The sequence below is a fragment of the Hylaeus volcanicus genome, chromosome 5, assembly GCF_026283585.1.
Source record: "Hylaeus volcanicus isolate JK05 chromosome 5, UHH_iyHylVolc1.0_haploid, whole genome shotgun sequence".
Lineage (NCBI taxonomy): Eukaryota > Metazoa > Arthropoda > Insecta > Hymenoptera > Colletidae > Hylaeus > Hylaeus volcanicus.
The window spans coordinates 4,030,457-4,043,337 of record NC_071980.1 but is presented as its reverse complement, the minus strand read 5'-3'; the positions used below and the strand labels follow the sequence as shown (position 1 = coordinate 4,043,337).

The 12,881-nt window shown below is 43.2% G+C and overlaps 1 protein-coding gene across 1 annotated transcript in view; it reads left to right on the top strand.

Annotated features, from left to right (window-relative positions):
* Positions 1–12,881, top strand: part of LOC128877701 (serine/threonine kinase SAD-1-like) — a 49,781-nt gene that overhangs the window by 4,002 nt on the left and 32,898 nt on the right. The gene's annotated exons all lie outside the window — the stretch shown is intronic.

The window sequence follows — 12,881 nt, the reverse complement described above, 5'->3', positions numbered from 1 at the left end:
GAGAATCATGCCCATCTCTGGTGCCTCACGTGTTTCTGATCGCGTCAGACACGATGGAAAAACTCAGCTGGCTGAACGAACCGCGAAAAGCATCACGAGCAAAGTGCCATGGTCGTTTAGCCGTCGCCAACCTCGTGCGAAGATCGCTTTAGCAGGAAAAAAGCTAAGCTGGCGAGTGCTCACTGATTCGCCACGAAATCGAGGAGTTACACCCCGTTGGAGAGGCAAAATATTCACGGGCATGTATAGTACAGTTACATAGCAGAAATTCTTGTGCTAACAGTTCCGGAGTACAAAAATAATTTCATTCTGACCAGAAACGGATTTTTCATTTTGAGAAGATTGGAAAATTCAGAAATATTAAACTATTAATACTTTCGTATCCAACATCAGACACCGCAACAAGATTAATTTCATAAACTTCATTTTTTAGTTTAATTATTCCTACAGCCAATACAGTCGCATTTACACAAGCATTAACAAGAATTTTAATTTGTTATCGTGATAATTAATACCTTCGTTTTCGAACCGTGCACATTTCAAGGCTTGCGACCGTCTCGAAACGAGTCGGGAATGCCAAGGCTCTCCAGAGTTCTCGTATCGTTCGATTGCCCAGTTGCTCACAAAAATTCGTTAAATGGCAAATCGAGCTGCTGAGAAAAATGTGCTAAGCGAGGAATCGAGCGACCATCGCGATGGGAGCAATAAAGTAAAAGCGGCAACGATATACGGGCGTCTACTTTGGCTGCGATAAACACCGATTCGTTTTCAACTGTTGTATTAAATTGCAACGGGCTGGGCTCGATTACTTTTCCACAGTTCGGGAAGCTAAATTACGGGCACCGTGGAATGCGCGTCGAGCGTACGAGGGGAACACCGCTCAAGTTTTACGAAAGAGGCACGCAAACTACCGTAACGAGATGGAAAATGAGAATGATTAGTTGTACCTGAAAGACGTAAAAAAGAAACAGTGTTTCTTACGGTGTGTCGTAATACCTTAGTCAATGAGGATATATATACAGGGTGGGGCACACGAATGGATAGTAAATCTTGCTTATTTATGGATGTATGAAAAAAGCATTAGGATGAAATTTGCGTTGCGCGGCAACGCAATCGTGGAAAGTCGAAACAGAGACGCAATTAATATGATTATCGATACCGAACAAAAATTCAAGATAATCGAACAAAATAGAACGTCAAATAACGAATAAACTTTTTCTTGATTGCCCGAGTAGTTTTGTAAGATCGTGATTTTGCGAGTTCGTGAATCCAAATCCACAACTCGAGTCGTGTGCTCGGAAGCTGAGGTCAAGGGTATGGTTCCCATAAACCTGTCACTTCTTTCCTGGCACTTGGTTAGATGGCTCTTTGGGATTCGTTTTTCGTTTTTTTTTTTTTTTGTAGTAGCGATACAGTGGGAAAGCATCCAGTCACAAATCATACTCTTCTTTCTCTTTTTATTCGTGAAGCACTGCGACGAGAAATGAACACGAACATTTTCGATAGCGCAGAGTGTTTAACTTCGAGATTCTCTAACGACGTTAGTTCGCTTAGTATTTATTTTAACAATTATACAAAGTCTAATTTCTTCAAACAAACTTTCTCCCTGTACAATACTTCGTACTGTTCTCGAATATACATTGAAACATCTCGACTCGATGAATTTTAATCTTGATAAATATAATCCATCACGCAAGAAATACTTATCTCGGAAAAATACGACTCCATTTCACGGTTGCACGCGAATAAGAAGCCTATATAATCCACGCGAATTAAATTTCTCCGAGGCGAGAGAGATCGAAGACAGTGGATTTAATATCCGTTTCAGGGAGTAGCTGCTAACTCGCGAGTGTAACACGAAGAAATCGGTCGTCCTCCAATCTCGTCTTTTAATCGAACGAAACGAGCCGTGAATAATCGATCCTGGCTCACGTGATCGGGGAAAAAGCAGCGGGCAATTTTCAGAGAGACGGGGAGCCAGGTGGGGACGTCGAGCGACGGTAAGTTTATAATAAGATTGTAATTACTTGTTTTAATAAACTCGACGACAAACTGGTTCTCTCGAGGCGAGCGCGTCGTCCTCTTCGTCGAGCGCCTGCGAGCGATCGATCCGACGGAAAGGGGGACCGTAACTTCTTATAATAGCCAGCTATTTCAATTAATTCGATTCAACGCTACGGTTTCGGATTTCGTTTGAAAGAATATCGCGAGTGGCGAAGAGCTCCGTTTCATCCAGCCATGCCATTGATTTGCATTCGTCCACGATCCCACACCTCGACGCGGTCAGGGGTCTCGAGTGACCCCACAAGTCACACCTGGCAGAAGTCATCCTGCGGTTAAGATACCATCAACATAGACTAAGTATAGCGTGGAAGGATCCTGTTTCCCTGCTTTTATTCTTCACCCGTTATTTGAATAAAATTTTATCCATAGCTGATTCATTCCCACTTTGGCGAACCGGCTGGAGGAAACGCAGGGAGGAAAAGGAAAATTAAGATCCGGCAATTTGTTGTATCGCGCTCCGCGATCGCGAGCCATAATTAAGGGAAGATCGAGCACGATTGTATAATAGGGCTCCGACGTGTAAGTGAAAGTCTTGTTCACGCGTCGTTATAGTTTTCGCACAATCCATCTTCCGTGGGCTACCGTGCGATCTATCTCTACCTCGAGATCGACGTGGAAACCTTGCTGACAAAACGCGTTTTGAATTTATGATACTTCCTCGTTATGTCATGTCGAATAATGGATAACGAAAGAGAAGCAACTCGTGCAGAGTAGATTTTCATTTCCCCTCGGAAACTACCAAGAGCGATCCAAGCATTTTTCAGCCGACTCGTTTGCCTTTTACTCGAAATTTTCATCCGAACAAGAACTCTGTCCATCACTTGTTTTCGAAGAGTTCGAGGGAGACCCGTGCAGTAAACTTCCAGCGCCGTCGAGTTAATTTCAACGGAAACGCCTCGCCAGAACCAGGTTTCGAATTTCGCGCGACGCCGAACGACGGATCGTAAAACGGTCCCGCAGGATCCTGGAGACATAACATAGCGAGTTAATCGCGCTTAAGCCACGCGCACATCGCGTCGACTGCATTCCCTTCTTCTCGGTGGTGAACGATCGGGTAAATTGTAGTCGGTGGAGTTTATCGACTGGCTGACGAAGTCAGAAAAATTTTATCGTCCCGAGAACGCAGTGTACAAAATAGAACGTCAGGAACGGTGCTCCAAATGCATCGGTGAATCGATAGCACCTCAAACTGGGAAGATCTAGGATCTATACAACATATTCAATGAAATTTATATACATTCTATTTTAGTATTACAATTTTTCGAATGATTTCTCTTTGGGGGGGATGATTTATTGTTCTAGAAGTCCAATTCTTTTTTTATCCTCATTTATGGAGGTGAAAAGTTTATCTCGCGGTGTGCAGGTCGCTTTATGGTCCAGCCACCCTTTCGGTATCATCGAGGTGAAACTTATAGGAGCTTATGGCACCGCGATGGAGTCGTGTGCACACCCTCGTTGCATTTCGACGTGGACCGGTCAAGAACCCTGCGCGTACGGTTGATCGAGGTGTACGGGCGACTTTTAACATCGGAAACAACGGAGATTTATGACTGCAAACGGCGCTAAATTCGGTGTTATTTTTGCGTCGTTTTACGATCCACGATGCTGGCCACCTTTGTTACCGCGAATGTTCTGTGCTCGATATCGAAACGGAGATTTAATTCGAGGCTTAGGTACGGGGAATATACTTGGCGTGTTGGATTGGGGCAAGGTTCTGGTTCGAGGTAGACGGAGGATGAAGCCTATACACACAGATATATGTTCCTTTCTTTTTTTATATCAAATTTTTATATTATTTTCCACGCGATTTTTTATATTTTATTTTCGTTATGTAGGTATATACACGCATCTTATTGTATGTATATCAACTTTTTACGTATACCTCATTTTCCACGCGTTTTTTTATATTTTGTTTTCGACATGCACGTAACCCCTAATGCAATTTTAGCTTGAAACAAGTTCTTTTATATTGATCTTTTTGTGGGGGATGGGAGAGAAAGATTGTCTCTGATCGGATTCGATCGGCGAGTCGGTTAGGTAAATCGGTCCGGATTAAGCTGTCTGCTTCTATGCCAGCTTAGGAATGGAACGCGGTAATCCGACACCCGGTTAATGCTCGACAGGAAGTCAACGGGAAAGACGAGGAGAGGAGACATTGCTCGATGAGTGATACCGGCCGCTTCACGGGCATGCCTTGAGGTAAAAGGTTTATACTGCTTTTTTTTCTACATGATGTATCGCCTTATCGTGTAATTTCTAACGACTTTTTAAGGTAATGAAAATCTTAGTGTTCAGTATTATTACAAATGTGATCAATTTTCGAACGACTTTCCAATCTCATCGAAAAGAAAACGTCTATCGTATCCCTTTTTATTTATGGGATATCCTAGATTCGTGTGTGATTCGTTCATGCTTGTTCAAACACATAGTTGTAGAAACACGAGTAGTTTTTCTCCTTGTCGACGAGGAGAATAAAAATTCTCCGATTGAAACGAAAGAATTCAACGATTTACGTTCCTCGCGAGCAGTGGAACGCTTGTAACGTTGCAATGATGTATGCACACGCAATTCCACGCACGAAGGAGACGCGAAATCGTGATCAACCTGTCGCTGCTCGCATTGTTCGCGATTCCTTTTTCGCGAAGGCGACGATGATGACGATGACGACTATCTGCCTCCGGCGTGTCGAAGGAAAATAGAAGAAAAATGGCATTGGCCGAGTGCGTGCGCTCACGCAACTCGTAATTACGATCGATCGAGCCTCCATCAGCCTCAACTAGGCGTGAAAATGATCGAGTTCTCGATCCCGAGCGCTTACTCACTTACTACAGTAAGCCTTACTGTGTCAATTCTTGGTTCGAGCAGCGGTCGGTAGTTTCTAAAGCCAAATATGTTGTATACTCGCGGAATTGCTGAGAAGTCGATTCTATTTTGAATAGGATTCTATTTTAGCAGAATTACGAAGAAATAATTTTGCATTTAATTGAAAAAGAAGTGTCTTTGAGACTAGTCAAGGCTAATCATCACCGTCGAAACAGTTAGAAATGAACGTCGGTAGGTTTAGTGCTAAACGAACCTCAGACCAATGGGCATTATTTTATCATGGCGATATTTATGATAAGTAGAAGAGAAACTTATACAAGACAAAACGCATTAGCATGTTGTCGACACTGTTTCTCTGTGCAACTTGAGTTTCATTTTTTTTTCTTTCAAATCGTGTGCCTCGAAGAGTTGAATTACGATCTCGAGGAAAGATTATCTACGCGAAAGCATTGTGTTCGTTCAGAATACGCCATTAAGCGTACATCCGTGTCCAAGTCGCAGTATTTAAATGAGAGACGTCCCACTCGTCCCCGAGCGATATTTATAACCAGAAATTATTGCTTGTCCGCGGTGCACCGTCGGTCTGTCTCTCTGGTCGACGACGATTTTCTCAGTGGCGAAAGTTCGCACGTTTCACTATAGGAAACACTATCGCTCGTTAATGTCAGAACGTCCAGCCGTCGAGTGTGATGTAATACGTTGTAACGCGCTCAGCGTCGCGGTAAAAGCTTTCGAAGGGCGACAATGAACCCCGGTTGAGAATGATAGACGAGCGAAAATGTGTTTAACGATGCCCCCCATCATCGATGACGACGAATGATCCGCTGTCAATAGCGCTTCGAGGGTGGCTTTTACGAGCTCCATTCATGACACCGTTCACGAAAACGGCTGTAATTTTAACGAGATCGAAAATCATTTCCGTGGAACCATTCTCCGCGATTATCGTACACCGGATGAAACATTCACGGGTCATTGGGAGGTCAATGTGCGTGATTCGATTAATTTTCCACCGGTTGAGGCCGTTGGTTTTATATTTTAATTGCGCTGGGAATTATTTTTCAATTGAATCGCCCCGGCGAATGAAACTCGTTTAATTGTTCTGTCATTTTCTTTACCCTCTGTTGCGCGAATTTTATTGCAGGATATTACTTACCGGTTGTTTATACGCTCGTGAATTAATTAATACCCGGTGCATGCCCGTAAGTGGTCGTCGGATGTAAGATTACCAAACAATTGAACTTCATTATTACACAAAAATAATTCTTTTCCAACGTCTATCGAAAATAGCCAATTTCATTCTTTCTACCATCGATCAAGTAACACCTTCGTGCGCGATTCATCACCGAGATCGATAACGGTTACGGACTTGGCGGCCTCAGTGCCAAGAATAGGCTAGCAAATGGCGTCGAAACGAGGGTGGCTCCGATTGTTTCCGACGCATGTATCGGGTTCCCGGCGCATTTTCGAAGACAAATACACCGGCCAGTCGAATGCAACCGAAGTAAATTGAATTCAGCCGGCCACGTTGCGCGAACATGGAAGAACAAACAAAGGGGAACGTGTGCACGTAAGGAAACGGTGTTTCGCGGCGCTGGAGCTTTTCGTGTCCAAACAATACACGCAGAAATGGCGGCGAAACGGGAAGGAGGAGGGTGGATGTGCACGCATAACCCACTTACCAGTACGTTGAAGAGCGAAACACCACTCCGCGGATGCACCATGGTATTAATGGTTCCGTCGCTAATGCGCGAATATTCCGTTGCACGGACTTAAGATATTTACCAACCTCTCGCGAGCCGGATTCTCACGTCGGCGAAACTTCTGTCCGGTTTAAACAGCGAGTCGCGACGCGACGAATCGAACCAGACTTTCTCCGTTGGCCGTCGATCCTTGAGCAAAGCGAGAAAGTAGACAAATTGAAGTACACACGCGAGTATCCCGTTCGGTGCATCCTCGAGGAGACGCTGGAATCTCTCGCGTTTATTTGTTCGTTTATTTTACGTCTTTATTGCGCGAGCTGTTCGACAAAATAAACATGATAAGGGCGGGCGGGTGGGGTGGAGGGGGAGGGGGGGGAGGCTGTGGATATTTACGATTGGTCGAAAATGGAAGGAAAGTGCAGAAGACGAGGCGCGGTTAAAGTGCTGGTTGGGAAACCTAAACTCGAAACGGACGTCTTGTAATAATTTCGCATTATGGTGTATTGTTGGCGAACCTTGGGCTATTTGACACTCTGTATATTACAACGTCTTTATTGCGGCAATTATGGTAAAGTGTGCTCATCAGTTGGTGCATTAAAGCGTAAGCGAAAATCTAACTTCAAAGTTATTCGAGGGAGCGAAAATATGAATATAAAAATAAAACGAAGTAGGGTGAGAGCGCGTACACGCGGTACGGCACTGTGAAAGTGGCGTGTACGAACCTAACTTCAAACTCGCTGCAGAAAATAAAAATACAGCTTCGGAAATTTTTAAAACATGCGAGTGTAAAAGCTACATAATTAGGCTTTGAAGTATGCCCTTAAAATTACTCTACGAGTCAAAACTATGAGTGCAACCTATGGAGGAGAAAGAGAAACTCATATGGAGTTTAAAACTGAAAAGCGTCTTTTTGCGAATAAGCTAACAATACTCCGTGCACGCTGTTGTACAGGTCATTTCTCCCTTGTAAAATAGCTACAAGCTCGGAACCAATGCGCCGTTAGGAACTATTTACCGCGACACATGTCGCAACTCGTCCACGAAGGGTCGAACCCCTAACCAGCGCTCGCGATAAACATCCCCGACGTTATCGTCGACAGAGAATCGGGAACCGCTGAATCTCATCGGCGACCGCGGCGTCTCGCGTTACTCCATTTTCATAAATCAGCAAGTAGCGATCCGGAATGATTAATCCTGGTCGACGGAGGGGTGAAAATGCAAATACCGATCAGGGGGTCCCAGGGCGCGCGACACCGACGCCCGACGAAAGTGGATGACGAACCCAGTCGCGAATAACCTGTCCTACGACCCTGCACTGACGGACCTAGACTTGCAGGCGCCTGTAGCTAATTATTTCGTAGGGTTCTTTATTATTACGGATCCGAGTTAGGGGACGATTACTTCGAGATTGCTTTACGGTTATTTTATAATTGTCTTTTTATAGAAACTTCGAGGTACCTTTGCTTTTATTGAATATTTAGTGAGACTTGTCGATTGTAGAGAATTCTTCGAAGAAAAATACTTGGCAAACGAAATGTTTGCTGTGAGCAAAGTGAACGATTCCACATGTTCTATTATACTATAACTTTGTATAAATATCTACTCTCGTCAAGTGATTCTCATTCTTGATACTATATAGTGTTTTTCAAATTCCACGTACCAACAGATATTTTAATTTAATTTATTCGCATCTAAGATCTATTAGTGATTTCTGTATAGTTCGACATAAGAATGTACTAGTAGCGATATAGTTGTCGCAAGTCATCCCCCATCGGTAGTGCGACGGTTATGCTTCATTAGTTCGATGGTAGATCCGCCCCTGTGCAGCAGTCGCGAAAGTAGGCGTCGACCAAAGCGTGTATGCGTACATTAGCATTTAGCAATTAGTAGGGAAAGGTATTCCGCCCCCTCCCAGAGCACTCCCTTCGCCCTCGTCTCGTTTCTGTACTCATCTATCGACAGTGCCTGGATCAAGGAATCGCGAAACGCGCGGAGGGATGTTCGCTACGCGTGTGTGTCTGCGTGCAACGGTATAAATATGGAGTACCGCGGACTTAAACGGCATCGTTCGCGCTTCTGCCAGGAATTTTCGCATTTCGGTGCGTGCCTCGGGGCGCTCGCCTCGCGGGGTCGTTGATGCGTTCCGCAATGCTTGTTTCGACGTTAATGGCAAGGGTTTACCTCCGCCAGGAAGGAAACGGCTTTTTTTTTTGTACCACTGCGTTTGCGACTACTAGGGCTGAAGACCGTTTTTTTTTCTTCTGTGAAACGCGATTGTTCGGGCGACGAGCAGAGGGATGCTGGCTTTCAACCCCTTTGGTCGAAGCCTGTTGGTATATCAAGTTTAGACTTAGCGATTATTCGATTGTCGTTTCGAGACAATTAAAAATTATTATTTTTTAAAATATTTTTGCGTCTGTCTAGGTTTGTGTGTGTATTTACATTTATGCTTTAATAAATGACAGACAGGAGTTATACTTTCGGACGTATAGAATATCCAAACACTTTCCAGTAAATGTATAGCAAACATTGAGTGAGAAATTCACGATCTCGTGTCTGGGACAGTTATTTATAGCTATGCGGGTACTCTACTACTGAATTTTACAATTCGTCTTGAGTGGAACGTAATCAACATTCATCTACTTCCAATGGTAACAAGATTACAATTTAAGAATTACTATTGCATTAGTTATACGTCGCTGGAAAAGTTTGAATAGGTTTTATATTTCAACCACGAATTTATCTAAATTTCGATGGTACTGCATACTTTACATGATAATTCATTCCTTATCATTAAAATTTATCGGAGTTCGCAGGTGAAATGCAACGCAGATTACGAAATAATATGACATATACGTTGAATAAAATAAATAATGACTGCCACTTTAATTTCTTTCCTACGAGAATGAATAGTCCCCATCGCGATGTCTTTTCACAGGAACGCGTGAATAAATTTGTAACGCGATATTGCGAAGAAAAAGATAAAATCACGATGGAATATAATAGAAAAAAGGGGAACTGGTATTACCTTGAGCCACGAACACCTGTAGGAACAGGGACGATTTTCGCGAGGAAATACACGCGCGTGGTCTCGCGGGCACCGTTCGTGCTGTTTGTTAATTAACTTGCAATCCCGTAATTGGCCACGATAATAAGTCGTTGCTTTGGCAAGCGGGGGTTTGTTTCACGGGTCATAGTCGACGATATCTACCGCGAGTCTGCTCACGGTTATCCCTGGGATACATTTTGAACGATTAAAAGTCAACTCTCGGGGTCAAATCGCTTTTAATCCTTTTTGTGCGTTCTTTAAGCCAGGATGAGAGGACGCGAGAGACCAGAAAATTCAACGTGTTTCAACATCGTCTTACCACGGCTAACAGCTTGTTTTACTTCTTAGAATTTACATTAATACGCAGCTCCGGCTCGAGGGCGGATTATCGCCCATAAGCAACCTTAAGTTCCTTCTTGATGGGTGTTCCTACTTCGTCATCTTGACGACTAGGCAGGTGTAATTCCTGAGAGGCAAAAAGATGAAACTGGTCGATCGAGATATTCGATATTCCTACTAATTTGTACAAATTTCCCAGAAATTAATTGTTATAGGATTTTAACACTTCACCAACTGGTAGCCTATTAACACATTCGCGCCGCTGACGTAAATTCACGACACTTAAAATTTCTACTAGAATTCTCTACTCGTGCTTCGCGTATCGATACTCGGTTAGTCTTAGTCGAGGCACTGTGCGATGCAGCACTATAGCTATCGGTGAATTAGGACTTTGGGGGGATTCGAAGGGGGTTACCAGTGGGAATTCTAATCTGGATAGTTTCGCGAGTGGTTTGAACGAATCCAACGGACCCCCGAAACGCGACGCGACGGTGCTCGTAACGAGGATGCCGGAGGTTGGCGGCCCTCGGAGCAGGGGAAGCCACGCCATTAACACCAATTGCGCTTTCATTAATTTTCATCCGCACTTTCGCGCGTTAACGCTGATCGACGCAAAGGTGACGGTCCCGGAATCCCAATTGGGAACCCCCCTTCCGAGACCACGTAATTAGCTCGAAATTTGGCTCAGGGACGTTATGTTTTCTATTTCTATTTAAATTTGTGTAAGTAATACGAGCCTTCGTCAAGTTTGCGTCTTTTGTATTTCTTAAATAAAATCTGTAATTAAGTTTAATTTCAATCAAATTTCCTGCATCATTTTCATAACTGAGCCATGAGATCTATGGTGGACTAATTCTGTGAGCCTTTGCGTTGATGAATGCCATAGTTTTTGAACAGCTTAATTTGCATTGATGAATCGTAACATTTACATTGAGAAATAGTTAAATGTACCGATGCAGTGTATTAAAAATATGTAAATTTCTGGGTTAGCATGGTTTAGCTTTCGTGACCTCAATTAGTTTCACCTCCACTAGTGCTTTCCTCCGAGGTAACGGAATTTATTTCTTCTCCTCTTCTTCTTCTTCTTCTTCTTCTTCTTCTTCTTCTTCTTCTTCTTCGCTAATCGTTTCTTCAGGCTGATTAAAAGATACCTTTGAATCTTTGAGGCGCGACGTGACCTCGGACGAAAAGCTATTTTTCATACTGCGCGAAGGGGAACGTAAATTACTTACGATAGGGTCTGACGAAACAAGAAACACGTGTAACCGATCCTCGCTTGTAACTGGTTCTCGAAGTTCATCGAGGGAAGTTTCGGCGAAAATTTTTGAAGTATTCCCAAGCTTCTTCAGGTAATTGACTCGCGGAATTCGTTGAACGAAAATGATTTATGAACAGATGCAATCACACCGAAGAATATTATTATTCCATGACTCCCAGCGGGTTCTTGTTGCACAAAATGTTTACCTCGGGGTGTCTGACAATAGAAAATTGCGACGTAACGATGAACAATGCGAGTTTTGTAAGCGTGTAACATAAAATCCATCAGTATAGGATAATAGCGTATATAAAGTGAAATTGTAACGTGGAATTCGTGGATATGAAAATGTTGAAGATTGAACGCAGGCTGTCGGGTTTCGTGGATGTGTTTACGACGAAGATTTTTGCGATGGTAGAAGCTCGGGTGAAAAACTGCTGATATCTCTGTCGGAGGATTCTGTCGTTAAGAATTCCGCCACGTCGACGTGTATTACAGATTCCTGTGTCGTAAAAGATTTTAGTACGGTGTTTCGTTATGTAAATTCTCGCCTGTAAATTCCTCTTGCGGCAAACTCTTCGTTGGATTCTCGTGGCAAAGAACTTGCGTAGAAAACAGCCTTATTATCAAACTTTGGAATAAAAGGTAGAGAAAAATATAATAGAGCTCGTATATAAAAGGTAGAGAAAAATATAATAGAGCTCGTGGAAACTCTGTTACGTTTTGCAGTACTCGTTAACATGTTGGTCACCTGTATGTTCTTGAATTTCGATGAAGTTACAAAAACAAGAAATAGTAAGAAAAAGTAAGAATTTAATTGTACCATAAGAGTGTTCGTCAAAGTCTTTTTCTCCTTGAGGGATTCTAAAGAACGAGAGGATCGACGCCATTGGACGGTCACTGGTTCGAGGTAACAGTGTCAAAGATCTATCGCGAGTGGTTGGCCTGCAGTTCGTTACGTCTAGGCGAACGTTGGTCGCTCGCGGATTCAAAGACGACGTAATTGCATCTCGTGTGCAATATACGCTACTTACGTATCTCTTAATTAATTCGTGGCTCGCCCCGGCCGGTAATTATTTCCATATCGCCAGACACGTACCCCCGTGACCCTCCTGGGGTGGCTGCGTCGCCTCGACGACACACGACGTCGATGACGAAGTCGACGACGCGCGATGTGGTTTAAATCTGAGCTGATCTAGCTTCGCCAAATCGATACCATAATTTTACAACAATTAACCCTTTACATTCGGAGCCATTTTGTTGCAGAACGTGGTAAGGGTGATCGTGTCGTACTAAATAATGTAGCATAAAAAGCATCCGAATGCAAATGGTTAAATCCTTCGCAAATGCTTGGTATCGCGTAATGATTTAATAACGTAATTAATAATTATCGATGTCGGTTGAAAAGCCATTTCAAGCATTTTATTGTTTACAAATTTAACGCTTCAAATGCATAAATGACAATGTAATACATTTTGAAAAACTTATATCTACCGTTTTATCGTGCTAGATTAATTCTTGTAAAAAAGGTATATAAATTACCTTGGTTACGAGCCAGATAAGAATTTTGCCCATCTCTGGGATAAGTCGAGAGTATCGAACATTCTCCGGCTCGGTCCGCTGTATCGACTCCCTCTCTTTTTAATCGTAA